Here is a 27,243-nt window from a genome sequence, read left to right as displayed (position 1 = left end):
AATATAACAGTTGGCTGATTAGTGACAACATATCTGCCGCTAGTCAGCCTAGCATCATTTTTTGACACACACGCAGCCAAAAAATGACTTCTCTCTAAATACAGACAGGAGTCATTCCCACCCCCCCAATGCCCACCACAGGGAACACTGTCACCAGGGCAGGCCCAACATACCAAGTGCCAGCCAGGGGGCTTCATGTAAGGGGCCCTCAGTGGCACACTACAAACATACACATACATTTATCTGCAACTTACCTGGGATGTGCTCCCTCCTCCTGTAGTGTCCCTGTGGTGTCGGTGATGGTGATGCTGGGATTTGGGGTGGGCATCTTTGCGCCCATTTCCTGCTGTTTCCCCATGGAAATGGGCCTACCTGCGCATACCAGGCATTAAATAATGACGCTAATCAAGCTCAGTGCCATTATTTAGGCCCGCCTCCTGGTAGCACGTTGTTTCAGCATCAGGGGTTAAATATGGCGCTGGGAGGCTAGTGTCCTTTTTAGGAAGGGAATGCCTACTTTGCGACTCATTAAGGCAACGTGGGTTGGCGCTTCCTAGAAATGGCACTAACTCCAATATTTTTACTCTAGATGGGTCTAGCATCAAAATATAAATATGAAGTTAAGTTAGCACTGCTTTAGCATCAAAATAAATAACGCTAAGGCGGCATTAACTGTCCATAAATATGGGCCTAAATGTGTTCCAATATGGCACGAGACTGTAGACATACCGACTAAATCAGGGTCATAGGTATTAAGGATATTCTGGTCCAAGGTCATCCTATGTGCTCACCGAGGGACAGGGCAACAGTTCAAGCCGATGGTAATTCAAGGTAAAGTCATTCCAGCAGACCACCTTAACATCCAGCAGTAACAAATGATTTGGAAATTCAGATTACAATAGAGAAGAATTAAGAGAAATGTTGATTGTGGATGTCTCTCCCAGTTCAATTCTTAATTGGTCTTTGCAGCCTTTTTATTCTCAAACCACATATGCTGCTAACTACTGCATTATGTCTAAAACCACTGTTCCATATCTTTTAGAAATTAATTCCCAAAAGGTTTTCCAATGTACCTAAGACATACAAGTGTGAAAAGTGGAAAACTCGGCTCACGATATTCAAAATCAGTTCCTAAAAGCACAATACGTAGATTTTTGTGTGTTAACACATAGTATAATAGTTTCTAAGTTTGGACAAGTTTTTACATTCTTCCCACAACTGTGAGAAACACTGTGTGAATTATTCTTGCTTGCAGGGTGGTTAATGCCAAAGATGCTGTAACTTTACCTTTATTTGTAAGTGTTAATTCTGCAAGGGTTTAATGACCCTCTGGGACAATTTCATTTTTCTGTGTTGGCACAGGTGCTTAATTTGAGCCTGTGGTTTCCGGTGCTCTGCACCATCACTTGGTTGGCAACACTGGGTCTTATAACAGTCTGCCACATGGTGGCACTGTTTGACTAATTTGAGCACAAGAGCAGTTTTTTTTAAATAACCTAATATACATTCAAAATGATACCTGCTGATCAAGCTAGTCTTATAGCTTTAGGCAGCCTGAAATAGTCTAAGCTGTCACACTTTTAGGAGTGGGATAGCAGTTTTGGTACTGTCATTGGCAGCACTGGCATGGGAAGTGGGTGGTGCAAGCTGCAGTGGCCTCCTGACAAGGGCCCTGGTGCTCCCCATCCGTTTTGTTTTACAAACTAATGTAGCAAATTAACTATTTTCGAGGGCCTTCTGTTGCAACAGTGCTACTTCTTTTGGAGCAACATTAGGCTTTTGCATATACTCATCTGAACAGAGTTCTGGACGTTATGTAGTGATTCCCATACTTTTCTACACCTCTAAACATATGTCTATATGAGGCTGCTGTAAGTTGTGCAGAAAATGTGAGTGGAAATCTCTCAAGTACACAAGAGGTATAAAGGTAGTAAAGACCTCACATGTAAAAATGTATCTTTAGTGAGGGGAAGAGTGAAAAATTAAAGCACCACTAATTTCATAAATTTATTATGCAAGTGTTGGACTTTTTTGCTTATGCAGGGTCATCCTCAATCTTTTTGCCTCCTGCCTCCTATTTTTTCTGACCTGTTGCTGTTGGCTTTTGAACTCTGGGCACTTTACCACTGCTAACCAGTGCTAAAGTGCATATGCTGTCTGTGTAAATTGCATGGTTGATTGGTTTATCCATGATTGGCATACTTGCTTTACTAGTAAGTCCCTAGTAAGGTGTACTAGAGGTTCCAGGGCCTGTAAATCAAGTGCTACTAGCGGGCCTGCAGCACTAGCTGTGCCACCCACATAAGTAGCTCTGTAATCATGTGTCAGACCTGCCACTGCAGTGTCTGTGTGTGCAGTTTTAACTGTAAATTCGATTTGGCAAGTATACCCACTTGCCAGGCCTAAACCTTCCCTTTTCCTACATGTAAGGCACCCCTAAGGTTCTAGGAGGGAGGGGAGGAGTGGTCACTTACACCTGAAAGGGCTGAGCCTGTCCTCACACAGTGCAGTCTCTGACCCCCTGGTGAGTGTTTGGGGTCTGGCCTGGGCAAGGCAGGATTTCCCATTCAAAAGAGATTTTACTTTGAAGTAGGCCTACTTCAAAGGAGAAATTGGGTATAAGAAGTGCACCCAAAACCACAGACTTTAGATCACTTCTGGACATCAAGAGGAACCTCTGCCTGGAGAAGAGCTGAAGAGCTGAGGAGAAGTGCTGCCCTGCCTGTGACTGTGCTTTGTGGAGCTATCCTGCAGTTGCTTCTTCTGCCTGTGCAAGGGGACAAAGACTGGACTTTGTGGTATATTCCTGCTTGACAAGGACTCTCCAAGGGCTTGGACTGAGCTTGCCCCCTATTCTGAAGTCTCACGGCCATCAAAGATTTCCCTTACCAGCACCTAGACTCTCTGCTGAGACTCCTGCCCTGACAAGTGGTGCCCTATCCAGTCCCTAGGCCCTTGAAAGGAAAAGCTGGTGAAAACTCAAGGAACCGACTCCGTAATCTGCGTTGGAACGCGACGATCTTCGCAGGCCCAACACCGCTGCAGCCCTGCCAAAGTCCGTGACTCCGTGGACGTTTCCGCACCACGCCGTGACGGACGCCGCTCGAAGTGCACGGATTCAACGTTTCGCACGATTGCCACGATCCACGACTTCACGCATCGGCTTGTTTCCATTCTTCACCAAGGTACTGTACCTGGGGGTCTACATGACTCCATGGCCGGCACCGCTGGTTTCGGATTGTTGGGAAGGACTCCGTCACGACGCTGTGTTAACACCTCATCGAAGCATTTTGTGTTTCTAAGCGCTATTTTTTAATTCAATCTTTAAAAATTAATAACTTGACTTGTGTATGTTGGATGTTTGTCATTTTGGTCTTGTTTTGTTTAGATAAATATTTCCTATTTGTATACACTGTTGTGTCATTTTGTAGTGTTTTCATTAAGTTACTTTGTGTGTTAATACAAACACTTTACACCTAGCACTCTGAAGTTAAGCCTGCTGCTCTGCCATGCTACCAAGGGGGTGAGCAGGGGTTAGCTGAGGGGGATTCTCTTTTACCCTGACTAGAGTGAGGGTCTTGCTTGAACGGGGTGTAACCTGACTGTCAACCAAAGACCCCATTTCTAACAGCAAGGATAAAATTTACATGTATACTTTGATTACAAAACAGCTGCACAATTTCCAATCTATGACCATTTTGCATAAGCATCCGATTTCTTAGCTCTGTGATAATGAATGCATCTCTACAATTTAGCCTCATTAATTAAAGCAGATCACCGCCGACTTTAGTGCTGGTGGCGCCCAGTAAGACAATGATTGTAGGTGCCCCTAATGACCACCTCTGCTATGGATTCCTTCACTACCACCATTTAACAGATCCACTCAAGTCTCTTCCAGATGCATTTAATTACTTTTCTAGCATCACACATACCGGTGTAGGGTAGGGTGTCCGAGTACAGAGACAAGCAATCCTACTTGTGTAAATCAGTGCATAAGAAATGTTACATAAGACAGAGCGCTACAAGGTGTAGGAGTCACAGGTCATTGATACTGGTAGGCAATATAGTTTATGAGTGCTTGTTCTGGAGAAGCACAAACTCAAAATTTTAAATGTAAATGGTTGGGGGTTCTCTTTAATAGTAAGAATAGATATCTACCCTAATGAACCCTTTATGCAATATTAGGATAACGAAAGACTGGAGAAAATTATATTAATCTATACTTTGCTGTTTGCATGCCGCTCTTTGATGACAGATATTAACTTATAAACTGTAAGTAGCAAAAGGATCTCTCTGACAAAATCGGTAACACTCTGACCATATTACATGATGTGCACTTTGTGATCTGCATGGTACACCTTTACCTTATGATAGAGTCAAAATGTCCACTAGGCAGAACTCCAATCTCTTTCCAGAAAGAATATTAATCACGGAGATATCTTGACATTTTTATTGTTGCCATAAAATAACTGGATTCAAGGGATTGGCAGCAGGTGCTTTTAAAATCATAATACAGTTCAGGGGTGGCTCCTCCATAAGGGTGGAGGAGCGTCGCCCCCTCCCCTCCACCAGCAGCTGCAAAACCTTTAAAAGAAAAGGATAATGAGCTTTATTTATTATCCTTTTCTTTTAAAGGGGTGGTGCCACGAGGGTGACGAGCAGGGAGGCGGGGGTGCACACTTCCCCTCACTGCACCTGTATGTTTGGCCAGCCGTATCAGGCCGGCCACACATACATGTGGAGCATACTCTCTCCAGCCGGGCCCTCCCAGCCAATCCTGATGCTGCTTTGAGCAGTGTCAGGATTGGCCACAGGGCAGGCTGGGAGCCTGTGCCTGCAGCAAGACAGAAGAAAGGAGCAGCGCAGCGAGGAGCGAGGTAAGTTTTGTTTTTTAAATGTAATTTATTTTAATGTTTATTCTCCCCCGCACCACCCTCCCTCCGTGTGCCACCTGCCCCTTCCATGCCCCGCGAGCAGCTCCTGATACACTTGCAAACACGGTGCCCCACCCGAAGTCAGCACCCAGTGTGGTGGCACCTGTCACGCCGCCCTAGAGCCGGCCCTGTAGCAGATCAAATTTGCCAACATTAAATGAGGGAATCTGCAAGTTGCATTCCAACAGATGCAGAATGTTGAAGTTAAGACATCGGATTCAGCATGTTATTACTAATTTTGATGAGGAAAAGTAATTGCAGGGGCCTGCTTTACGCCCCTGGTCAGAGTGGAAGCCCCATTCTTACATGTTAACAGAAAGTCATACCAGCTCTGTACAAAGCTAAGACTTCTTAACTTGACTGACTTACACAATACGGCATTCTGATACAAATATAAGTTGGTAATAAAAATAGATTCTGCTTTAAGTTTACTGGATGACTTGTAGGCATTTTGAGACTCAACGGGAGAGGAGAGGGTGAAGGGATGTAAAAGCTGCATGCAGATACGGTCAGAACAAGCTCGCCAACCCCTAATTACAAGGCAACTTGCCAAGCCACTCAAATTAACCTGTCTCCGCTCTGCAGAACATCCTCCAGCTGTCACTGTTATCGCAGACTCTCTTCCTCTCTTGCACAGTGGTTTCACTCATGCTATTGCCTTAGTGAAGAAGCATGCTTAAAAAACATGTTACACTGTCTCCGAGCGAGACGCCCAGACTTGTCTAGCACGAACGATGCATTACTATAAAGTAGTGAATAAAATATTAGATTTTTTGCAAAGGAGAAACCTGCTACAATATTGTAGGAAATGTGAATATTCATGTTAAAAATAGATCACTAATGGCCTTATTACCAGTAGACCTTTTAGGGAAAACAAGGAATTACTGGGGAGAAACGGACCAGGAACTACCAATTTCCCCTCATTTCTAAACGAGCCCTCATGATTCAACTTGTTAGGGCCCGATTATGCCTCATTTACTGGTGTCAGTAGCTCCGGGAGTGTGAATAATCTGGGCCATCGTAATAATGACCTAAATTATCAATCTGAAGTGTGAGGTTTGTTCTGCATTTAGGTTCACTTGCCAAACACTATAAATAAATGAACATTGTAATAAAGCAATAAACAGTGGCACTGAAATAAAACAATAAACAGTGGCACCCATCAAATACATAGTTACTATAAGAGGTTATTGCAGGGTCAAGCCTTTGCAGGAGTTTTCTACTCAACAAGCCATGTGTTTATAGCCCCTGGAAGTGGGCAGGCGATAGTTGTACTGGTCTGTGCAAGACTTTGCACAGATCCTCACCAATGATACTCCTAGTATTTTGCTGGCAGTCTTCCGCCAGGGTACTGTTCCTTGTCTGGTGCGTGGGATATTGGTGCATAGTACTGGTTTCTTTGGTTTCAGATTGGACCTAAGCAATGGTTTCCTTGGGTGTCTGGATTAAAGCTGCCGCCTGATCCTAGGGAGGACCTGGCTTGGCAGTTTGGACTGGACTGTTACCTTGGGGAACAGGGTAAAGACTGATTAGCATATGGCTGGGTCCTACCTGGGGTGGTGTAGTGAGCAAAAAAATGATTGATTAAACCCAGATTTTTGTGACTGGGGTGAATGTTTGCATTGTTCAGAATTCCGAACATAATCTGTTCTTTTTGCTTTTGTCGCCCTGACTATAGATATCAGTTATTGAACTCTATTGTTTGTAAAGGTATACCATTTTTGCACCACAAGTCAAACGTGCTGTGTTTAGAGAATAGCTGATTCTCTGTGTTGAGAAAGAAGACTCCAAACAGTTTTGTGAGATGCAGCAAAACTCTACATAAATTGGGATGTGCAAAGTTTGCTTTTTGCTGACAATTCTTTTCATAAAGTTCACCATTTTCATCCTTTGTGGAGGTGGCTAGCTTTCCTATGTTCTTTTCCCTTCACCCATGCTTTTTCTCTACATAGCTGAGGGTAAGTTTCAAATTTCTGTGCTACTCAGCTTCATATATTTTTCAAGGAGACACTGAGGAGTAGACGCAAACAGGTTAAATAGCTTCTTTAAAGAATTTATATTCAAGCTGCTATAGGACGCTTGGACAGACAGTAGCAAATGTCAGAAAACAGTAAAATGATTTTAGTAGAAAATCCCTTCATGAGTGGGTCCCACGTACACCATTCAAAGTTAAAATACTTAAGACCAGCACAGCTCCTTGGGCTCTTACTGGCCAAGTCCAGGAGATGTTTCAAATTCAGTGTTGGAGTAAATGCTACTCGTAAGTATTCATATTTCTTCACGTGCTTCAGGTTAGTTCCATGTTGATCTGCATCTATCAAATGTCAGAATCTTAGATTTTACAACATTCTTTGTCAGTTTGGTCTGCTCATTAAATGTAGACAGAGTCTGATCTACACAAATTTGATCATCTGCATATGATAGAACTGATATAGTTGAGCCCTCTAACTTACAGCACCTGTCTGCTGAAAATAAGATGTACTAACATTTACCAATAGGTTAAATAAGGATGGTGCTAAAGCGCATCTTAGTTTAAGACCATTGGGTAAAACGATTTGTGATGAAAGGTTGAAAGATGGTCATATCAGTCTGCTTTCGGACTCAATTGCTCACATCATGGAGATTTTAGTCAGAGAGTGAATACCCATATTCAAGAGGTTTCCCCAGAGTGTACAGTCCACCCAATCTAAGGTTGCATACAAGCTCACAGTATAGACCAGTTCCCCTGATTAAAAGTTGCAATATGGTGCATAACCGAACATCACAACCTTTCTTTACTACACTAGAGCAGGCCATGATGCTCAAAGTTATCACACCATCCAGATTAAAAGTCAACATATTTTCCAGGGTAGAGGAATCACTTTTAAACACAGTTTGTGAGTGGTAAGGAATCAAATGGTGTCCATGATATCTGCCTTTCTCCAGGTGCCATGAGCCGCTCTCCCTTTGCGGATGCAAGTGGCAGACACATAAGATCCCTTCACTGCAAAGCCATCCTCAGTGATGTCCACTAATGGTAGGATCAGGTTGCTGGCAAGGATTTGAGAAGACAGCTTGTGGCAATGATTGATAGCCACAACACTGGGGCTTGCCTTCTTTCCCTGGAGACTTTAAAATGGTGGTTGACCGTAGCATCCATGCATGCAATGTTATGCCTGTCTTTGACAGAAGAAGGCAGTAAAGACACACTAGATCAATGGAATGGTCCACATTTTGTCAGAGATAAAGAGGTGCCTCAACATAACCAGGGCTGATGTGCAGACAGGAGCCCTGGTACAGCCTCACACAAAGGGGAGCAGTGGCCTGTAAAGAGGTTTTGGGAGCAGAGATGAGAGATGGAGACCCCCAAAGACCAGTTGCATTCCAAAAGGGACATCCAGGACATCAACTGTAGAGACATAACAAAGAAGAATTGACAGAATGTGGATAATTAGTTGGAGGCGGGGTGAGAGTACTCACTGAGTAATAATGTCAGAATCCTGTACTGGGTCCAGTGGGGTCTCAATAATTTAACCTGAGCTCAAACCTGACAAACCTAACTTGGAGAAATGTGTAAAGCATTGGATAGTAATAAAGCAGTGAAAAATAGAAACCACAATACAATCAAAATCCCTCCCTAATTTATGACAATAAAGTAAAATTTAATGAACAAATGCACTTTAAAATGCTAAAAATCAGATGTAGGGAACCAAGGATAAGATATTAAGATATCTTAAGGCAAAATAGCATTTATCAGTGCAAACTGCCAATCACAGTTATTTGGTCGTGCAGGACTGCGTCCAAGTCAAACGTCCAATACAGGTTTGTCCCAATGGGAAGTTTACCTTCTGATTTAGAAGATATTCTGGAGGAAAGCCCTTGTTCATTAACCATTAGTAGTTCAGGTGACAGGCTGAATCCGAAGGACTATGGCTTGGTAAAGCCCAGGTTCTCAATAGGAACCTCAGCTCTAATCGGAAAACTGGCATGTTCATTCTAGATGGCAGGTAAGCTCAGAGTGAGCAAAGCCAAGAAACTATGCACAGGAAGGTCTCATGAGGGTGCGTGGCCTGGCCACGAGACAAAATGGCCGCCTAGGAGTGGAGCTCTGCAGGACGGTGGGCCTTGTGTCGGGGACGGTGGCGCTGCGTGGGCGCCGAGTGCCCTGCCTCAACCACCAGAGGGGTACTGAAGGATGCTACCATAGAGGGAGGCGTCGACCGGGCGCGAGGCGAGCCCGATCACCCCCGCGGCCTTGGGTGATTCAGCAGCCTGACCTACAGCAGCGAGAGGGACTGGAGCAGCTCCGGACACCTTGAGGAGGGGCATGAGCCGCAATTGCATCACCAACAAAGAGGTGTCGGCCTATTTTGCGCCTTTTCACCTCCGTGCGACCACACCCTACCCTACTTAATTTTGCCTCCTCCCCCCTTAGAGAGTGTTGCGCCATGGACGACGGTGCTGAGAACCCTTGGGCTGGTGCGTCCACTGTAGGGGAGCACTGGGGGTGAAGTGCACTGGCTCCTCTATACACTGCCTCCGAGCCCCCTCCCCAGGCTGTTTGCTGGATGCATCCAGATGGCGCAATGTAGATGCAATACTCTTACGGCCACAGACTGGCGCTACCGTTGTGGGACTCCGATTGGTGCCTTCAAGAGGGGTTCATGGCTCGGGGGCTGCAGGATCTGTGGACAGGGGTAAGTCCTACTTCGAAGCAGGGCCCCGCGGGACTGTGAGGCGGGTCTGTGGATGGAGTGGACCGGGTGCCCCTCCCGCGCCGTGCAGGTGGAATGAGGAGCACCTGCTGGGATCTTCGGAGGGGACACATCCGTGACACTGTTCATTGCGGTGGGGGATTAATCAGACTGACCGCACTGCCCCTGACTCCCAGGCTGGAGAGCCCGTAGGCTCACTTTGGCTATCTCGATGCCAGACCACCTGAGGACTCCTTGTACTACCGATTTTCCTCATCTTCTGTCTTTGGACCCTTGACTACTGGCATTGCAGCAGTTACTTACCGACCCTGCCAGGTGTTGTACTCGGTGCCGGTGGGTTGATGGATGCATCCTCCTCTCCTCCTCCTGTGTCACCTGCTCGCCCACGCACTGCTATTGCATCACCAAATGGTGCCCCGCAGGAGCCCTCCCCACTACAGCCTACTGGACTGTGTTTGCATCTGGGAGTCTGCAATGCCTGGTGGCAGGACGTCGGGCAAGGAATCGGGTAAACCATCCCGGCAATTGCTCTTTTTGGAAGCTCTACAAAATTCGAGAGCCTCGTCCCCCGTCTCGGAGGTGCATACACCCGTTCCGCCCAGTACTATGGCGGACCTGGTGCAGGGGGCAACTATGGACTGCATTCTGCAAGAAATCACAGCAGAGGGCCGCAAGCTGGAGGGGATGGACAATGCCATGGCCTCGCTGACAGCGGAGACGAAATCCATGCGCTTGGAAATAGCAGGCTTCCAGTTGCGGATACTGGGGTTGGAACATTAAGTATCGACGGAAGAAACACATGTTACCTCCTTTGTGAACAGAAATCAGGAACTTCTGTATCTTCGAAGCAAGCTGATTGACCTGGAGGACAGGAGCCGCAGAGACAATGTCCGCTTTCTTGAATTCTCAGAGACCATTGAAGGGGCGGACATTCACTCTTACTTGTGGGAGGCTCTACCAAAGCTCAGTGGCCTAACTTTCGATCCCCCTCTGGAATTTCAAAGAGTGCACAGGCTTGGTCCCAAAAGATGTGACAACACCAACCGTCCTCGCCTAATTATAGGATGCCTTTTGAGACACGTACAGACCCCCCAAATCCTACACCCGGCCCTGGCACAGAGCCCATTTTGGATGGATGGACTAGAGATCAGGCTGACGGACGATTTTTCCAAAGAGACCAGTGAGTGCAGGAGGGCGTTCCTGGCTCTGTGACCCCATCTGCGTCAGCTAGAAGTGAAGTACGGTCTGTTCAAACTCGCGAGAATGTGGATCACTAAAAATGGTGGGTCCAAGGACTTCTATGACCCCAAAGACCTGCAAGCTTTTCTGGAAGGGCTCCAGACCCAGACTCAGTCCATGGATACAGCGCCTCTGGTCCGGACCCAGGACTTGCTGGGGGTGACTCAGGGTGACCCCCCCCGAATCTCACCCTTGGAGAAGTGAGATGGTCCACTGCAGACTCACAACCCAGGGGGAGAGACCTAGAGAGACTCACGAAGAGCCATAATGACAGGGGTCAAGTACTGCAGGCAATGGTGATGCACACACAGACCACAGACCACAGACAGGGACAAATCGCGCTCCCCCCTGAAGCCCACTGTGACCCCCACCTGATGGCACAGCTACACAGCATCTCACGGGAGCGACGATGGTGGAGAATGCGGTGCCGTGCGAGAACTACAGAGGTCCTTCTGCTGAGACGACAGAAGGATGAGTACCTGCCTCTATGATGTTGCTGTCATTTTGTTTTACAGCTGACCTGTATTCTACCAGGTCCTTTGGCAAACTTGGTCTGTTGCCCAGCTCTCATCAGGCCTGCTTGAGTCTAGTCTATTGTATAACATGCCTACTGAACTTCAGAATCCATATGTTTGTAGTGTGTTCTGCGTTTGCTTGTTCCCAACTGATTGCTGTTTGTGGTTTAAGGGCCATATTTATACTCTGGTTGCGCCGAATTTGCGTCGTTTTTTTCGACGCAAATTCGACGCAAAACCAATGCCAACTAACGCCATATTTATACTATGGCGTTAGACGCTTCGGGCGCCAAAGTGCCCGGAGTGTGCGTCATTTTTTAGCGTGAACCCCTTCCTTGCGTTAATGAGATGCAAGGGAGGCGTTCCCGTCTTAAAAAATGACTCCCAGGCCTTTACGTGGTATTTATACTCCCGGGCAAAAATGACACCCGGGAGTGGGCGTGGCCAAAAACGGCGCATTTGCGCCGCTTTTTAACGCCTGGGTGAGGGATGGCGTTAAGGGACAAGTGGGCTCAAAATGAGCCCACAGTGCCCTCCCCTGCCCCCAGGGACCCCCCCTGCCACCCCTGCCCACCCCAGGAGGACACCCAAGGATGGAGGGACCCATCCCAGTGAAGTACAGGTAAGTTCAGGTAAGTATAATTTTTGTTATTTTTCAATTTTTTTTGGGTGGCATAGGGGGGCCTTATTTGTGCCCCCCTACATGCCACTATGCCCAATGACCATGCCCAGGGGACATAAGTCCCCTGGGCATGGCCATTGGGCATGGGGGCATGACTCCTATCTTTACAATGATAGGAGTCATGTTGATGGGGGATGGGCGTCGAGAAAAAATGGCGCAAGTCGGGTTACGACGATTTTTTCGACGCAACCTGACTTGCCCCATTTTAAGACGCCCTAACGTCATTTTTTCCCAACGCCGGCGCTGCCTGGTCTACGTGGTTTTTTTCCACGCACACCAGGCAGCGCCGGTCTGCTTGCGCCGGCTAACGCCATTCCATAAATACGGCGCCCGCATGGCGCTTCAGAATGGCGTTAGACGGCGCTAAATTTTTTGACGCTAAACTGCGTTAGCGCAGTTTAGCGTCAAAAAGTATAAATATGGGCCTAAATTTCCAATGTCATGCTGCCCACTGTTTCGCGGGTTAATCTCCACTCGCTGCCCTCTCCCCCACTTGCCCTATCCCCTCCCTTGTCTATCACCTCCCCTCCCCTCCCCTGCACTTGCTTGCCTCCTCCACCCCTCTCCCCATGCTAGCATGCCCCCACTACGCTGTCAGATTTGCTCCCACATGGACACACCACTTTACACCCATTGTTAGTGATCGATAATGGATACCGTGGCTTGCGTTTCACCTTTGGGGGACACTGCATTGGGAGACACGGGGTACTCACTGGACGCATTGATAGATATTACTCTCCTCCCGTTCCCCCTTTTTTTCTCCTCCCTTTCCTTCCCCTCTCCCCCTGTTGATACCTTGCACCTGCAGTCGCGCGGTTGTGATTCTCCCTCCGTACATATGGCCTGGTGCCACCCTCGGTGCACTCTGTGATGACCCCTCATCCCTCCTCCTTGTTCCCCTCTCACACGGCGTGGTACCGCACCAGAACCTACTACATGCTTATGCGTCATCCTCTGGTGCATATGTCGTGACAGGGAAAATAGGGTAGCAGGACTTTCCCCCACTACCCCGACCCGCCTCCCTCGCTTACCTCCCCACTCATCTCCTCTTTTGCCTGAGACAGACTTTTTCTCCAGGTCCCTGAACTTGCTTACTGCCCTTTTTAGCACTCCCCTCTCTCCCTTCCGTCCGGACTCCCTGACCCTTGCCTCTGGGTCACACGATGGATAGTCCCCCCACCGCCCGCTTCTCCACTGTGGATTATCTCCTGGAATGCAAACGGCCTTACCCAAAATAGAAAAAGGTGCTTTCCTACCTTAACTCAAAACAGGCTGATATAGCTCTACTCCAGGAGACGCACTTGGACAAGGATGAGTCCGGTAAGCTACATAGGGACTGGGTTGGTACGGCGTTATTTAGCTGCAGCCCTACCCCGCAAGAAGCAGGAGGTAGCATCCGCAGAAATGCAGTGTTGCACTGCTGTTGCGGAAAACCATCCCCCTCACTGTCATTAAATCATTGATCAACCCGGAAGGGTGCTATGTCTTCGCTAAGCTGAAGGTGGGGGACTCCTCCCCATGTGTGGGCTCCGTTTACACACCAATTGGTTCAAAACAACTGTTCTTTCTGAAAATCAATCATCTCTTGACTGAAATAGGGGTGACTCATTATATGGCTGGGGGAGACTGGAATCTGGCTAGAGATGCAGTACTAGATAGGACAGGTTCCCTGGATATCAGCAATAATGCTGACAGAGCCCTACAGTCCGATATAAGGTTGGACAATGGTTTGGTAGATCATTGGAGACTGACACACCTGGTCGACAGAGAGTACACCTTTTTGTCACCAATGCACGGCACTCAATCTCGTCTAAGTTATTTCCTCATGTCCCATAAACTAGTGGCCCATACTCAGTACCCTCGCATACTTGAAAGTGGTCTTTCGGACCACTCCCCAATCCATGTTGCTCTCCAAGTGGGTCTGGTGTCTCAAGGTCGCAAACCATGGAGATTTGCTCTACATCGCTATCGTTCTCCACAGGGTAAGACACAGTTGAGAGCTCATGCGTACACCTTTGTTCAAGAAAATCTAGGCACGGTCGACTTCAAGAGGATGTATGGGCAGTGGCCAAAGCAACCATTCGTGGGCAACTGATGCGGGATGCGGCGTTAGCAAATAAGGAGAGAAAAGCGCAACAAGTGACTCTGGAAACCGACATTCGGCGTCTCACGTGGCGATACACAAGCCACCCTTCCCTTCAGGAGCGCAGATGTCTAGAATGCGCCCGGATGGCCCTCAACGAGTTATACACCTCCCAGGCCGAATACGTCTGCAATGCCTACAAGGGAGGCAATATGAGCGGGGTGAGAAAGCCGGCCAATTGCTGGCAGCTGAGCTCCGTCAGAGAACAGCTGCCCTCACCATACCGGCCACCCGCGCTCTCACAGGAGAGGTGCTTACTTACCCACAAGAAATAGTCAACAAATTTGCATCCTCCTACTGGCATCTTTACACGCCGGAGGCGATGTCTAGCCCTGCCCAAATCAAGACCTTCCTTGCGAACATTGACTTACCCTCTCTTTCCGACAAAGGTGGCAACCTTCTGGATGGAGAAGTCAGCAGGTTGGAAATTGAGAAAGTCATCTCTGACCTCCCCTACCACAAGTCACATGGGGAGGATGGATTCCCTGTGTAATTCTATAAATGGGCAGGGGAGGAGGTGACTGATGTCCTGCACAGGGCCCTGAGCAAAGCTTGTCGGATGAAGACCCTGGGTGCCATCTCCAACAATGCCACAATAGCGATCATACCGAAACCGGGAAGGGACCCCCTACTCTGTAGCAGCTACTGGCCCATATCTCTCCTGAACGGCGATATTAAAATACTAGCTAGTGTTCTAGCAACCCGCTTGTGCAAGGTCATCCCATCCTTAATACACCACACCCAAGTGGGGTTCGTACCGGGACGCACCACCAGAAACCACTTGCGCACTCTGTGTCATGCTCTGTCGGTGTCCAGGGACATGCCGGATGCCTCACTGGCTCTGCCGAGAAGGTGTTCAATCGCATAGAGTGGCGCTATCAATTCGCAGTTTGGTCTGGTTGATCGGTTTATTTCTATGATACGTTTGCTCTATGATCACCCCACGGCACTGGTTAATTGGGGAGGTTTCCTCTCGGATCCTTTCCCCATCTGCACAGGAACACAACAGTAATGCCCCCTCTCACCCCTTTTCATTCTGTTGGAAATGGAACCACTGGCTGCTGCCATCCTCTCCTCCCCCTCGATAAAGTGCCTCCCCCTGCCGAATGGCACCTCCAAAAACATACTTGTACGCCGATGATGTCCTTCTAACAGTGATGGACCTGGAGCGTTCTTTACCAGCCCTGTTGAAGATCATTGATGGGTTTGCACCCCTCTCTGGTTACGGAATAAATTGGGACAAGATCGAGGCTCTCCCCCTTTCGCGATTGACTACAAAAGCTGTGCTCCTTGGCTTTCCATTTTGATGGACACCGAGGCGCCTCAAATATTTGGGAGTGCTAGTCAATCAAGGTCTGGTGGCGGACAATCTGGATCCCCTTATTGCGCGACTGAAACTTGATTTCAAGAAATGGAACCACCTGGACCTCTCCATGTGGGGTAGAGTACAGGCGGTGCTGATGGTCACAATACATCGCTTCACTTACGTTTTGGGACTCCTTCCTTTGCCAGTGCATTTATCCACTCTGCGGTCAATTGATACACACATTAGAGCCTTTGTGTGGGGTTCTGCCCGACCACGCCTGGCATCAACGAAGCTAATGGCGTGCTGCTCCCATGGGGGCATTGGGCTTCCTTCAGTGGAACACTACGCACTAGCGCTACACCTGTCACAACTGGCTCATACAGTGCCTGGTATGTGGCTGTGGAAAAGGTGCTGCTCTCGCATGACGGGGGCCTTGGCAAACTGTACTGTGACGATCTTTTATCCTCTGGAACAGCAAACCTGATCCTAAAGGCGACACGAGAGGCCCGGTGCCGGGCTCACCGCCTGCTTGGGGTACATCCTCTCCTGCACGCCCAGGCCCCCTTATGGAATAACAATGGTTTACGGATAGGCAGGGAGGTGCTTAACTGGCCACAATGGAGTAGAGCTGGTGTCCTTGACCTTGCTCAGGTATTGGAGGACGGAGCGCCCAAATCCTTCGCTAAGCTGCAGGAGGAATTTAATCTTCATCCGCGTCAGGAATGGTGATATTTGCAACTCAAACACTGTTTACAACAGCGCGCTGATATGATTCAATGGGGACTCCAGACCTCGCCTGCGGTAACCTATTTAACAATCTGGGGAAGGCTCAAAGGAGTTATGGCAGGCCTCTACGAGGTCATTACACGACACCTATACTCACAACCTCTCCTAGATAAGTTACACCTACAATGGCAAGACCGCCTGCAGCGGACATTTGACTCGGAAGACTGGGCGGACATTCTAGAGGCCCTGGACAAGGGTACTTGAGAAGCTCAGTTAAAATTCTGTATTTTTAAGGTAATCCATGACTGGTATTTGACACCAGCAAAGTTACATAGGACAGGCCTCCTGCCACTTGAAAAGTGCTGGAGCTGCACAGAGTCACACTGCGACCTGCTCCATATTCTCATTGGCTGTCTGATGGTTCAACCTTTATAACCACCTCTTCTTGTCTCTCTTCCTTCTTTTATATCATCTTTCTCTCTATATGTGGTGATGCTCTGCACTATGCCCAATACAGGCCAAGAAGAAAGCAAGACCTTGTCCCCGGGCTGAAAATATGGAGCACAATTACGCCGCTACCTTCTTCATATAACGTTTTGGGGCCAAGAGATTGGCACATATCAGGTTCTGGACCTGATGTAGATTATGAACAAATGAGGTAACTGCAGGAACAGGGGAGTCCTTAGGAGTGACATTAGGAAAAGCAGTAGGGTGAAAAACCATAAGTGCAAAAGAAAGGTGTAGACTTAGTTGCACTATGGACTGTATTGTTATAAGAAAACTCAGGCAATGATAGATAAGAAGACCAATTATTTTGAGTTGCGTTACAAAAACAGCGCATATATTGTTGGAGTCCTTGATTTAAGTGTTCTATTTGATCATTTGTCTGAGGATGGAATCCGGAAGATAGGGCCACATCAATACATAAAAATTTACAAAACTCTTTCCAAAAACAGGATATATATTAAGGTCCCTGATCAGAAACAATTACTTGAGGAAGGCCATGTAAGCGAAATATATCTTGTAGAAAGACTTTACTCATTTCTTTAGCATTAGCAGTGGGTAACTTCTTGAGGGCTGAAAAATAAGCCATCTTAGTAAAGGAATCCTCTGTAACCATTATGACCTGATAACTGCAGAGGATGGCAAAGCACATATAAAATCTGTGGTTAACGTATGCCATGGGACGGATAGTACCGGTAAGGGCATTAATAAACCTGCTGGCTTAGTCTGAGGTGTTTTAGTTTGAGCACACATTGGGCAAGATCTTACATATGTTCCGGCATCAGATTTTAACGTGGGTCACTAAAAAGAGCGAAGGAGTAGTTCCTGTGGGTTCTTAATTCCACGATGTCAAGAAATAGGAGAGTCATGACACATTTGCAAAGCTTCTGTCTGTACTTTCTTAGTAGGCAGAAATATGGTGTTTTTATGAAAATAATATCCCGGATGCTTCTGTAAATGGGGACTTGAAGCATTCCATTCTTCCATGGATAACTTCTGATACTCGGTCTTCACTCAGTCAAGAAAAGACTGAACTAGTCCCACAAATCGACATGGCTCAATGATGTGTGGAGAAATAGAAATGGTTCTCTCTGGATATTGGTGGGATAAAGCATCTGCCACAATATTTTCGGATCCGGGAATGTAAGTAACATGAAATCGTATTGACTAAAAAAGAAAGCCCACCTGACAACTATTCCGGCATTGAAAACTGCAGAGGCATTGTAGATTGTGATGATCAGTTCTCACTTCAAAAGTCTCCAGAGAACCCATTAGGAAATGCCTGCATTCCCTGCAGGCATCCCTTAATGCCAGTAATTTTCTTTCCCATACAGAATTGTTTCTTTCTGCGTCAGATAACACATGGGATAGATAAAATATTGGATGTTCTAGGTCATCATAAACTTGTCTTTGTAGTAACACAGCACCAATGGCTCAATCTGAAGGGTCCTTGACCACAATAAATTTCTTTGTAGTATCAGGATGACGGAGTATCGGGGCTTGGGTAAAGGCACGATTTAGAGTCTAAAAAGCTCTTTTCACTTCTTCTGTCCCAATGAACCCCTTCTTTAGGCTTTCTTTTTTGATAGTCTGGGTTATACATTCTTGTTGTTGGGCAAAGTTTTTTATAAATTGCTTATAGAAATTGGACAACTCTAAGAAGCACTGAGTTCCTTTGACAGAAGTAGGCGAAGGCCAATCTAGCATGGCTTGCACATTTCTGGGTCCATGGCGATTCCAACTGGATTGATACCAAAACCTAGATATGGAACTTCGATCTTGTTAAACTCACACTTTTCCGGTTTACAGTACAAATTATTTAGTCTTTCCAACACTTGAAGAACATGTTTAGGGTGTTGTTTGGGACTACAAGAGCATATTACAATGTCATCTGGATAGACTACAACACTCTGGTTCAAAAGATCAGAGAAAAATGAATCCATAAATCTTTGGAATATGGAAGGTGCGTTGGTAGGATCAAAAGGCATGACACGATATTCAAAGTGGCCCAAGGAGGTACGAAAAGCAGTCTTCCATTCGTCACCTTCCTTAATTCGTAAAAGATGATAGGCACCCCTTAGGTCTAGCTTAGTGAATATTGTGGCTCCTTGGACTGCCTCTAAAACATGCTTAATAAGGGGTAAGGATGCCTATCCTTGATGGTAATCTAATTCAACTCTCAAAAGTCTATACAGGGGTGGAGATCTTTAGTCTTCTTAGGTACAAAGAAAAGAGGAGCCCCAGCAGGTGATGAAGAGGGAGCAATCAATCCACTTTGTAGGTTTTCCTCTATGTATTCCCTGAGTACCTTCTTTTCCTGTTCTGATAGGGTATACATTCTTCCAAATGGAACCACTTCCCCAGGTATCAAAGTAATAGAGCAGTCATAGTCCCTATGAGGAGGCAAAATGGGTCTTTGAGGTTTTTGGGATACATCAGAGTACCCCTGATAGCATCTGGGTACTCCTTGAATCATATTAATAGTACTGCTTGCTTTGTTGGGAAACATGGACCCTTTTGGTGACCAATAAGAGTCTGTAGAATAGCAATGCAATTGACAAAAGTGAGAGGAAAGTGATATGTTCTGTGTCTCCCAGTTTATATATGGATTGTGTTGTGTCAGCCAAGGAATACCCCAAATCATAGTATGGTTAGGGGAAGATATCAGGTTGAAGGCCACATGTTGCTTATGTCTTCCGAGTTGCAGGCAAAAGTTGGGTGTGGTATCAACCACTGGTCCGGAAGTTAGAGGAGAGCCATCTACTATTTGGACATGTTCTGGGATTTCTTTTGGAACACAAGGTATTCCTTTTTCTTTAGCCCATTTCCCATCTAAAATCATTCCACTGGCTCCACAATCCAATAACGCGAAGTCTTGTTCTTCCTGGTTCAGACAATACAGAATCACTGAGATGATAACAAGAGCGGAGTTATCTTCTCTGGAGGAGCAGATTGAAGGAATTCAATACCTCCCCTTCCTTCTCACAGGGAAAGGGAGTTGGCATTTCCCAAAAGTCTGATGGGACGGATAGGACACATTCTAGTTAAATGACCTGCACTGCCACAATAAAGATACAAGCCTTTACGTCGTTGGTTTTCTCATTCTGCTTCAGATAATGGACCACGGGCAACATCTATTTGCATGGGTTCTTCCTCCATAGAAGCTGAGTTATCTGATCGGTTTTCAACGTGTAGATGAGCGAATAGCCACTCTCGGAGACTGGACCCTGGATCTTCGTTTCTCTAATCTACGTTCCCGTAAATGGTACTCAATTTTAAGTGCCAGGTCCATCAGTTCCTTCAATTATTCTACTGGAGAGAATGCACCAGTTCATCCTTTATTTAGTCTTGTAACCCTCAATGAAAAAGTGTCACAAAGATGCATTCAGACCATGTGATTTCAGCCGCTAGTTGTTTAAATCGGGTTCTGTAAGTCAGAACATCCTGATTTCCTTGTGGTATCTCACATAATGCCTCTTCTGCAGCAGTTTCCAATCTAGGTCATTCGAACATGCATTAAAAGGCTTGCAGAAAGTCTGAATAATTAGATATGATTGGATCATTGGCTGCTACCAAATGGTTTGCTCAAGCTAGGGCTGCACCAGGCAAGGAGCTTATCAGATAACCAACCTTGGTATTATCCTGGATAAACTGAGAGGGTTGAAAAGCAAAGTATACCGTTAAGGAGTCCAGAAATTCCTTTAACTTGTTTGGATCTCCAGAATAATGAGGTGTGGAGACAGAGATAGCAGGTACATCACTGAACTGTGACACTGTAGGAAGTTGGCTCTGTATATACTATTTCAAAGTAAGAAATAGTGTTCACAGAGTCCAAGGGTTCCCCTTAGAGGTAAGTAGTGGCAAAAATAGATAATTCTAATGCTCTATTTTGTGGTAGTGTGGTCGAGCAGTAGGCTTATCAGTGGGTAGTGTTAAGCATTTGTTGTACACACACAGGGAATAAATGAGGAACACACACTCAAAGACTGATTCCAGGCCAATAGGTTTTTATATAGAAAAATATATTTTCTTAGTTAATTTTAACAACCACAGGTTCAAGATTTACAAGTAATACTTCAAATGAAAGGTATTCCACTCAGGTATTCTAGGAACTTTGAATAATCACAATAGCATGTACAGTTTTGACATAAATGGCAATAAGCTATTTTAAAAGTGGGCACAGTGCAAAAATCAACAGTTCCGGGGGAGGTAAGTAATTGTTAAGTTCACAGGTAAGTAAAACACTTACAGGGTTCAAAGTTGGGTCCAAGGTAGCCCACTGTTGGGGGTTCAAGGCAACCCCAGAGTTACCACACCAGCTGCTCAAGGGCGGTCAGGTGCAGAGGTCAAAGTGGTGCCCAAAACACATAGGCTTCAATGGAAATAGGGGTGCCCTGGTTCCAGTCTGCCAGCAGGTAAGTACCCGCGTCCTCGGAGGGCAGACCAGGGGGGTTTTATAGGGCACTGGGGGGGGACACAAGCATGCACAGAAAGAACACCCTCAGCGGCACAGGGGCGGCCGGGTGCAGAGTGCAAACAGGTGTTGGGTTTCTGATAGGAATCAATGGGGAGACAGGGGGGTCTCTTCAACGATGCAGGCAGGCACAGGGGGTGCTCCTCGGGGTAGCCACCACCTGGGCTAGGCAGAGGGTCGTCTGGGGTTCCTTCCTGCACTGGAGTTCGGTTCCCTCAGGTCCTGGGGCTGCGGGTGCAGTGCTGGTTCCAGGCATCGGGTTCCTTGTTACAGGCAGTCGCGGTCAGGGGGATCCTCTGGATTCCCTCTGCAGGCGTCGCTGTGAGGGCTCAGGGGGGTCAACTCTGGCTACTCACGGGCTCGCAGTCGCCGGGGAGTCCTCCCTGTAGTGTTAGTTTTCCACAGGTCGAGCCGGGGGCGTCAGGTGCAGAGTGGAAAGTCTCACGCTTCTGCCGGGAAACGTGGGGTCTTTAAAGTTGCTTCTTTGTTGCAGAAAGTTGCAGTTTCTTGAACAGGGCCACTGTTCTCTGGAGCTTCTTGGTCCTTTAGATGCAGGGTAGTCCTCTGAGGCTTCAGAGGTCGCTGGACCCTGTTGAATGCGTCGCTGTTGCAGTTTTCTTCGAAGTAGGGAGACAGGCCGATGGGGCTGGGGCCAAATCAGTTGTCATTTCCGTCTTCACTGCAGGGCTTCAGGTCAGCAGTCCTTCTTCTTCTTTAGATTGCAGGAATCTATCTTCCTCGGTTCTGGTGGCCCCTAAATACTGAATTTAGGGGTGTATTTAGGTCTGGGAGGGCAGTAGCCAATGGCCTATTGGGGGAATCCTCCTTCTACAATATGGAGAATTTCTAAAAGTAAGACTCACCTCAGCTCAGGACACCTTAGGGGCTGTCCTGACTGGGGGGTGACTCCTCCTTGTTTTCCTCATTATCTCCTCCAGCCTTGCCGCCAAAAGTGGGGGCAGTGGCCGAAGGGGTGGGCATCTCCACTAGCTGGGGTGCCCTGTGGCGCTGTAACAAAGGGGGTGAGCCTGTGCTGAGTGAGGGGTCTCTAGGGTGGCATAAGGCATGCTGCAGCCCTTAGAGACCTTCCCTGGCATCAGGGCCCTTGATACCAGGGGTACCAGTTACAAGGGACTTACCTGAGTGCCAGGGTTGTGCCAATTCTGGAGACAAAGGTACAGTTTAGGGAAAGAACACTGGTACTGGGGCCTGGTTAGCAGGGTCCCAGCACACTTTCAAATCATAACTTAGCATCAGCAAAGGCAAAAAGTCAGGGGGTAACCATGCCAAGGAGGCATTTCCTTACAGACACCAATGCTTGTCTCAGAGCTGTGTTTTCGGTACGCAGTTGTTCTAACTCCTTTGCCTGTTGTTGTACAGTATGAAGCATAGACTGTGCAGTTTCCACAACATCATCAGGTGGGACATCCATGTTTCCAGGGCAACGCAGAATCTTTTGGTGTTGCAACTTGTCCCAATCTGACTGCTTCTTACCGTGGTTATCTGTCAATCTCAAGGCACCACCTGGTCTCTTGCTGGTTCTGGACTGACCATGGTAAGGGCGACCCATTCCAGTAGCCACAGTGCTGCTGATAGAGTAACACCAGGCAGACCGTAACCTCCAGAAGGAAACCCAGAGGAAAAAACCCAATCCTGGGAAAAACCTCAGAAGCAAGGAACTCCTGAAAAAGAGGGAAGAAAAAGAGAAGCGTAATATGAACTGGAAACAGCAACAAAAAACAGGAGCGAGGAGCACCACCAGAATGGAAGTGTTTGCAATGCAAAGAACAGAAGACTAACTGTGCTTATATACTGACAAATAGGAAGTCCTCTTATTATTACTAACCACCACTGGAATTAAGGATCCTTGCCTATCTGAGACTACTCCCCCTTATGCACCATCTTGTCCCAAAGCACCAAAATCGGAAAGTGATCATTGTCATGGTGATCAATAACTATCATATCTGAAATTTCATAAAAAATTCTTAAATCCACTAAAACAAAGTCAATATGGCTATTCTAGTGCCCTCTAGTGTAAGTGGGTTTTGCACCACTGTCCGAGGGGAATCGCCCATATCTAGGTCTTAGGCCACAAGAAACCATTATATCTGTTACCTGGAGAGCCACTGTACTCATTTGAGATGGTTTTCACATTATACTAAGGGGTGGGATTCCCCAGTAGTTATCCTTCTCCTTAATGAGTTACAAAAAAGGTGAGTAGGGATTCAAAACAAGCATTAAAATCACTGGTGATAATCACATGATGAATAGGAACCAAATCTACTATAAATGCATTTAAAATGTTCAAGATGTGAGATGCTTGGGCAAAGGGGTTGATCAGTTATATATATTTACCACCAGAAATAAGGGCCCGTACTTTGGTGTTATACTGAGAACTAATAGGTCATGGGAGTCAATATATTTTTTTTTTTTGCAGTGCATCCAAGAGAGATTTGTATCCATATGGTGAGCCCCTCCAATGGCCTTTCTGTAAATTATGGTATGGCCTTGGTGCTATAAGTTGTAAAACCCTGCCTATGCATCTGAGTGATGCCCCACGTTCCCTAGAATAAACACAAGTTAAAAATATCAATAAACTTTCCCCAATCTTCATCATCCATTTTTATCCTTAGCCCAGCAATGTTCCAGAAAATAAGATGGGGGGACAGAAATTTGCCATGGAATGTGGGGTTCTTAATTTGGCACACATGTTGATGACGTTGCCTCCACTTTAATTGTGGAGGCCAATTTCCAAAATTCAGACGTATTGGTGCTTTCCCTTGAAGTAGACATCAAGCCCTTTCCAATCTGCCTAAGGGTCAGTTAGAGCACCTCTTTGCATTCCAAAAGGCTGCAAACCCATTCTTACATATCAGGCCCCATCCAGTTAGGGAGTAATGTCTATAGGCATTTCGAAAGAGTACTTGTTCGGCTGGTTTGTAAAAATTCCCCATGGGTAATATGACAATGTTAGAACCATTTGTCATCTCTGGACAGTAAGCAGCCAACGAGCGAGCAATCGGTATCTTCTTCACACTGTCTAGGCATCTACAATTGACTGCAGTACAATCCCCAGCTGTAGTTTTCCTTGATGACCCAATCCAGCCAACTCTTTCTGCCATTATTATTTCACAACTCTCAGCGAGAGCTAAGATCCTATACATCCCGAGCCAATGGTTGACTTTGTTGCGTAGCTCGCCCCAAGTCTCTTCCTGTTTTTTTATGGAAGGATGGCACCCCTGCCAATATTAAAGGGTAAGGACAGGACTATGGGAGGAAATTTAGTGTTACAGAACAGGGGGCTTTATCCATAAGTGTGTCACCTCCTCATAGTATAACAGCCTGGGTCCAATAACCAAGGGTTCCAGGTCAGGTATCCATATTTATTATCTCTCCTGCCTTGATAAGTGCCCAAAGAGTCCTTGACACCAAAATTCCTATGCTGCAGTGCTGCAGGTAAATGAGAAGGAGAAGGAGATGTGTGTGTGGGGGACTGCATAGTAACCCCATCCAGAGAAGATTTGCCCTTGCACAATCCAATGACCTACCACTAAGTGTAGGACAGGGTGCATTCACAATGCGTGTAGCTCCAGCAGCCATTGATGCCCAGTTTTCTCAAGGTGCTCTTTTAGTGGTTGGAATTGGACCTCCAATATATTTGAGAAACGCCCCCTTGCCACGGGTTCAACTGTTTTGGGTTTTGTATGGGGTGTGGGTATACTGGGCCCTTACCGTTTTGTGGCAGGCTCATCAGGGTGCATCAGGCTATTCTTCCTCGAGGCAGGCAGTGGAGATGTGGTTAGTTCTAATAATATCACTACCTCTTTGCAAAACTCCAGGGCAACCAGGAGACAATGTTCTCCCTGCAGCTTTAGTAACAGCTTTAATAACAACTTCCTCCACTGAGCTACTAGTTGTGTTAGGAATATCTACCTTAATTCCGTTTATGTTACCACCAACACAACTTCCCTGTTCAAGGGAAAACCTCCTTTCGGTTAAAACAATTTCATCTGATAACACTGCTACTGCACGTTCCAACATGGTGTCAATACTGTTAGGTTTATGATGAACTTTCAGTAGGGGTTCAAGCCCTGAGCAGCCAGCAGTCTTGCACTTTCCCATATTTAAAGTGGTTTCAAAAAGGGATACCAAGAAAGCATCACTTTACTGTCCACAGTAGTTGAAACCAATATCAGGGGGTGGCCCAGCCCAGCCTTGTCCAGACGGGGACCAGTGCAGATGGGCCTTCCTTTGGCCAGGGATTCGCTCGTGCACAGGCCGGGCATGTCCTGCACTATAGGGTGACGAAGGAGCTTTCTAGCGGATGACCAGCAGAGTAGGGATGTGGGCTCTGAAATCCCTAATGGAGTTTGCCAGCAGCTTCCCTCCGTGAACGTGGAAAGCAAACAATGCAGGCAAATTGCTCCCAGGTGAATGGGGTGGCGAAGGCGCTTAATAGCACATGACCAGTAGCAGAGAGTTGTGAGCTCTGAAGTCCCCAAAGGCGTGCGTCAGCAGCTCCCCTCTGTGAACGTGGAAAGCAAACAATGCAGACAAATCACCCGCTGAGGTATGTCTGGGGAAATGAGAACTTCTGCTTGCAAATCAGTTCTGAAACAGGTTTTCTCCCCACTGTCATCAGTGTCATCCTCCTTCCTGGACAATGGAAAAGGCAGCTCTAAATGTGAAATTATATCTTACTGTGACAGGGAATGTCCCTTTAAAGCTTGTGCAGTTGGTGGACACACCCGGAGCTCATTCTGTCAGAAAGAGGGCACAATTCCTCCAACCTAAGGCCCTTTCATCCCTTTCCCATTTACATCTCTTTGTAGGGGACCAGCAGGCAGCTAAGTGGCAGGAAAAGGCTACATGAGGCTTTAGGCAGACAAATAGTAACAGTATGAAGTCACTATTTTTTAAATAGACGAAATAGACAAAAAATGTGTTTGGCATTTAATTGGATTTTTTTTAACTATAACAATGACTGTTTGAATTACTTTCCTAGCTAGAGCCAATCTGAAATTAGCTTTATCAAGTATAAAAAGAAAATAGTTTCTATGGCAGGTTCAGGACCTGTTTCACTGCAAGGACATGTGAAAATAATAAGTGCATATGTCCTGTTTTTAAGTACTGTGTACTTTACCTTACGGCTGGTCATGCCTAATTTATGGGTGACTTACTACTATTTAAAAGAAAGGTTTAGGCCTGCCAATGGGTGATTTTATCAGCTCAAAATAGTAGTTTTAAAACTGACCAGCTAGGCTACTATGGCAGACAGAGAGTTATGCTTTACATGGCCATGTTGGTAGTGGCACAAGTGCTGAAGTCCACTAGTTACAGTTTATAGGCCCTGAATACATGGTGTACCATATACTAGGGACCTATGTGTAGAAATGTGCCAATGGGGGTTATATCCAATTTCACAAGTACTTGGGGTGAGAGCTCATGCACCGTGGCCTGGTTAGCAGGACCACAGCGTGCACAGTCCACAAATGAACAGCATCAGTCCAAAAAATATTGGTAAACATGCAAGAATAAAACGTTTTCTTACAAGAATAAGAAAGATTTTTTTTACCCACCCCTTTCAAAATGAGGATAAAGATGATCCTACTGAAAGTAACTTTGATCGATCAGCAGTGATGCATGATCACAACATTGGAAAATGCCATACAGGAGGGGGAGGAGTGAATAAATCTTCCAGAGTGAAGAATATCAAAGTGGATTATGGAGAAGAAATTCACAGCGGTTGAGAATGGATCAACAGTGCTTATTTCTAAAGTGTTCACACTTGAAGATCGGCGGGACCAAATCAACAAGGTGATGAATTACTAGGCGTTCTTTTAGGAAAAGGTAACTGGAACACTGCTCGCCCTAGTGAGCAGATTTGAACTGTTAGGAAATGCCTACAGAGCAGCCTACATAAGGATACTTGGGGGCATATTTATACTCTGTTTGCGCCGAATGTCGGCGCAAACCCTGCCCCATATTTATACTTTGACGTCCGACCCCGCGGGCGTCAAAATTCC

The sequence above is a fragment of the Pleurodeles waltl genome, chromosome 7, assembly GCF_031143425.1.
Source record: "Pleurodeles waltl isolate 20211129_DDA chromosome 7, aPleWal1.hap1.20221129, whole genome shotgun sequence".
Taxonomy (NCBI): domain Eukaryota; kingdom Metazoa; phylum Chordata; class Amphibia; order Caudata; family Salamandridae; genus Pleurodeles; species Pleurodeles waltl.
Note: the sequence above shows the minus strand (reverse complement) of the source record.